This window comes from Perca fluviatilis, chromosome 5, assembly GCF_010015445.1.
Source record: "Perca fluviatilis chromosome 5, GENO_Pfluv_1.0, whole genome shotgun sequence".
NCBI classification, from domain to species: domain Eukaryota; kingdom Metazoa; phylum Chordata; class Actinopteri; order Perciformes; family Percidae; genus Perca; species Perca fluviatilis.
In genome coordinates, this window is record NC_053116.1 from 19,898,366 (window position 1) to 19,903,447 (window position 5,082).

The following is a 5,082-nucleotide window of genomic DNA, read 5'->3' on the forward strand; positions in this document are numbered from 1 at the left end:
TATGGCCTCAAAAAAAGTTCAGTCAAAAGATTTGTTTTCACTTTAATCCCTGTGTTCAGCGGCCGTAGCCAACAACGGTGAGTTATTTTAAGCCAAGAGAGGGGGTGCTGTATATCGGAAAGAGAGGACCGTGAGTTTGCAGTGTGTTCAGCGATTGTTGCCGTAATTCTAAGCCAATAAAGTGTGTATTTCAGTCGGGTCGAAAAGGACGGCAAAGTAGTGGTATTTTTAGCGGTTCCTATCATTATTCTAAGACGAGTAAATGTGTTTGTCTGGCATGTGGAGAGGATGGTGAGGTTGTATGTTTTTTAGCGGTTCCTAACGTAATTCTAAGCCATCAGTTTGGGTACAGAGCTCCGCGTGAGCATGGGCTTTTATGTCAATATAGCCAGCATCTAACGTTAGCTACTCCGCTATGCTGTGGAGTAATGTCTGGCTATGTGAGACAAGCGTCCAGCAACATTGATGGATGCTCCAGTCTCAGCCTGGCAACCAACGTGAACTTCAAGTCTGGGGAGGAGGGAGCCGGGGAGAAGACCCTCTCCAGTATTTTGAATTTGTACTGCAGTAACTATTTTAAACACTAGCTGTCAGTATTAAATATTGCACCTTTAAGTACCGGCTCCTTGGCTTAGAGGCAAATGACTAAGGCTATGTTCACACACGGTGTCTTTGTTTAAGCTGCCAGCGTTTTACATTATAATCGTATGGAGTAAACCGCGTTTTCAAAAAAGTCCTGAGCGCTTTTTGAAACGCCACCACCGACTTCTTTTTTGCAGCTCGGAGAGTCTTTTTGACAAAAAAAATTCAGCAATTTCAACTTTTGAAAAAAGTTCAACATTTCTGAAAAAAACGTCCTACGTCAAGTGCTTTTTTGACAGCCGACCAATGACAAGCGGAGTAGCCAGACCTGTCTTTTCCATAACAACAAGATAAAATGGACTCTGAGCACAGCGACTTATACGCTTATATGGTATGACCGGGTGCTCCCTGTACAGGGAACTCGCTTTGTTTTATCTAATGTTAGCAGCACCACTCTCTCTCTGTTCTTTCTCTAGCTCGCTCCACTGCTTTGTTTTATCCAACATTAGCACCGCTCCACATAGTGCTCTAGCTAGGATACTGTAGCAGCAGCTGTTGTTATAGCAACAAAGGATGCTCTCGGCTGCTTTTTGGAATAACATTTTTTTTTGTGTTTTCACTACAAAAGAGCCCTAGTCAACTTTTTCTTGTCAAAAAAGATGCCAAGTGTGAACATAGCCTAATGGTGCATTATAAGTCATGGATCAGGAGATGATGGAACATGCTGGTTTCCAGACTGCAGTCATAAAGGCAAAGTGCATTTTTTTTAAATGGATATCAGATGTACACAACAACAAAAAAGTATGAGAAAGGCTGAAGGCAAAACCCATCCAAGGACTGAGAGAGTAAGATGAACTGCTAAATATGTCTGTTGAAAGACTATGAATGTAAGCTAGGTTGCACTGGTCATATTGCACTTGCAATAATTTTTTATTATGATGTGCTCCATAAAGTGCAAAGGATTTTATGTCAGTTTATGCATGATCCCAAAATACTGTTTAGCAAAGGATTAAATATATGTATCTTCTCGTCTTTATACACTGAAGCCTTTGGGGCTTTATTAAGGGTTAAAAGGGAAGTTGAAAGGATAAAACTTCAGTTTCAGGCAATTGCTCTGTGTTCAATGTAAATCTCCCATCATTGTGTTATCTTTTTTGCATTCCGGTTCCCAGCTATAAATTGTACCTGAGGTTTGGTACTGTACATAGTGAATATGTCCATTATGAAGATTATGTTAAATTAACCAGATAACTTTGCTGACTAAAACTTCTAGAACTTGTTAAAAACTTCAAGTTGTTTGGGATTTCTTTACTCCCTTATCAAGCAGTTAATAATGTTTGCTTTCTCTTCCTATCAAATAATAATAGTGACAATATGGTTTTGCAAAGCTTTTCCTGTCAGACAATTGACTTATTTATTTAAAGAAGGGCTGCTTCATCGTCAGTTTCACTGCTTTATGTCCATAATAAAGGGTGGACTGAAAGAACTTGATTGTGTAGCTCTCTTACAGAGTGACTCCAGCTGGTTGCCTGAAGCATTATTCCACCATGTGTAATCATGGCAAAAACAAAGCTGAGCTATGTCTTACCACCCTCAACACACACACATGCAAACTCTCTATCTCCCACTTGCATGCACGCACACACGACACGTGGAAAGAGGATGTTTCATCCAACAGTGCTCTATGGTCACCTACAATCCTGAAAAACAGTAAACTCGGTCATGAAGGAAAGACTGGTGAGTTGGTTTACCACAGCTGCACATGTGGACTGGTGTGTTTTCACACACACATGCTGTGTTAGATTTAAAGTGCAGAGCTAATCAGAGATGTCAAAACGAATGAACTAATTACTGCTTTCATAATCCCACATTTCGATTGACCGTATTAAAAAATACTTTTAAGTAAATCAAAATCAATGCAAAACCAAATGTAACCCTAAAGAAGTCAGAAATATACATATAGGCACAATGTTTTACATTTTTTTTCCTGAGAGATACATCTCATCTCCATTGTTTCAAACCTGACAATCTGACAAATCAAAAAGAATTGATGAACTTGAGCATAAATTCACCTCTGCTTATGGAAAAACCTCCCTGCATGTCTGTCTTTTGTGCATACACCTGTAAATGGTTACGTGGCACATTTCCTTTTGTGCCACAGGCTTCTAATTACCAGCTTCTTTCCATCCCCTGCGTTGCCTTTTGCTAGTATAAAGTGATCATATAAAGGCTATATTTATACATGAGCTCAATGTGTTTAAGTTGCTAATTGCATTCTAATGACTAAAGGTTTGCCAGGAACCTTATGTGTTTCAAGCATTGCTATAATTGAAAGGGCAGGATGTGGTGTTGTGAGTGAAGGAGGGAGACCCACAAATCAACAGAACAAGAAAGACAATCTTGTGGAATTTGTGTTAAAATCAAATGAAAAGTGATCAACCATCCTTTGCACTTGTATATACTTAAGATAACAAGATAGGATGTTTACATATGCTTACTTTGTGTGAGAGTGTGCATTGCCACCTTTGAATTATCAGCATTTACTCACAGCTTCCAGAGCATGCAAAGGGAATGGCCAAAGGAAGAAAGAGGCATGGGGGACAGATGGAAGCAGTCAAGAAAAGGTTAAAAGAGGTAAATCAGCATGTAAAACCTGGCATTACATTTTTAGCACAGAACAGACTTTTACAGAGAGGGAGACATAAAAGGGGCCGCACATTATGAGGTTGCCACCCTCTTTTTCAACAAGACTGTTATTTCGTCTTGAGCTGTTTGAAATGTGCCACAACCCACTGCTCTCCCCTTTCAACCCCTGAGTTACATAACAGGAGACTACCTTTTTTCTTCCTCTCATCTGTTCTGTCTCTCTTCTCCTCCCCTCCGAGTCACATCACTCTCCTTTGTCACGCTCTCCACACCTTTTCAGCCTCTTTTTCTCGCTCTCTTTCCCTGTTCTAATCAGTGCCTGTGGTGAATAATTCACTCAGTGCAGTGGGACCGAAGCTCTTTGATTGGCAGCCTTATTCTCCTGTCTGTTACATTATTAAAACACCTCTATTGGGCATTGTTGCTATGGTAAAGGCCATTACAGGCCAGAAGAGAGTCAGCAGTTTAATGGAATGACCCCCTCCCCGCCCCGCCAAAAAAAAGCATACACCCTTAATCTTTTTTTCCTTCTACCCCCCATCCTTGATTCCATGTATCCTTTCCCTGTTTGGTTGGTCCTCCTGAAGATTATTGCTTGGTAGTGGCACATAGGGATGAACAGATGGGTTTCAGGTGGCCTTTTGATGTGTATTTAGTTAGTCTGATGGCTATACTAATAGACATAGATGTTAAGTATATATAGTCCCTTTGTTGTTCAGTCTGGACTCTGGACACATACATTGTGTAAAAATAATGGAATAATTAAAACTGCAAGTAGTGATGAATGGGTCCTCGCCCCTCCCAGCACGTGGAGGGTACCTGCGGGACGCACGGGCGATTTACTTCAAATGTTGCGCACGTCCTCAGCGGAGCATGGGGAACAGCTGTGCCAAGTTTCCTCAGATTCAGAATTACTGTTGCCAAGATATACAACTCTTCCTGTTTTGACTGCCACTCACAGAAAGTCGGTCCTCTATAACTTCCCCATTTTTTCAACTATCAAAATTATTTTGATATCTTTTTGTATGAGGGTCCACTGAGTCTAAATGCACATGTTGGTGCAGATGGGACTCATGCTCTAGGAGGAGTTACAAAAAGTAGGTTTCTCACCTATAGCGATTTTGCTAATTGAAAAAACTCTAAACAGCGCCATCTAAAGGCCGATTGATGCCAAATTTGGCACACAGCCTCATTGGCCCATGAGGAACAACTGTGTTAAGTTTTGTGTCAATTGGAATAACCTTTTCCAAGATACAATTGTTGGTCCTCTATAACTTGCGCATTGTTTTAGCTATTAAAATTTTTTTTTTATAACTTTTTGTCATGAGGGTCCACCGAGTCTATATGCAAGTTTTCGTGCAGATTGGACTCACGGCCAAGGAGGAGTTAGACAAAGTAGGTTACCCATTTATGGCATTGTGGCTAATAGGGCTGGGCATCATTCAAAATCTTTCGATCCGGTGCAAATTTCGATACCTCAGTTTCGATGCCGGTTCCTAACAATACTTTTTCCGGTACCATATGTTTTAAAATCCATTTCAACATCAACAAAAATACATTAAACACAAAGCTTTTATTTTCCAACTTAATTGTGAATCAAAACAGTTATCAAAATGTAAAAATTCTGGTAACACTGCTCACTCAGAGTAACATTAATAAAGTTGCCTTGCAAGCCTTGCAAGCTCAGCCTGACAGTCAGTCATCAGGGCAGAGAAACCACCGTTGTGCCTGCTTGTGTAAGAGGAAGTGTAACGTCAACAGCACCGCGACCGCTTTCGGCTCGCCATTAATATCCAAGGGGGTAAGCTTTGCTTCAGAACTCGAACCTCCTATGGCGCCATTTTGATGCTACCT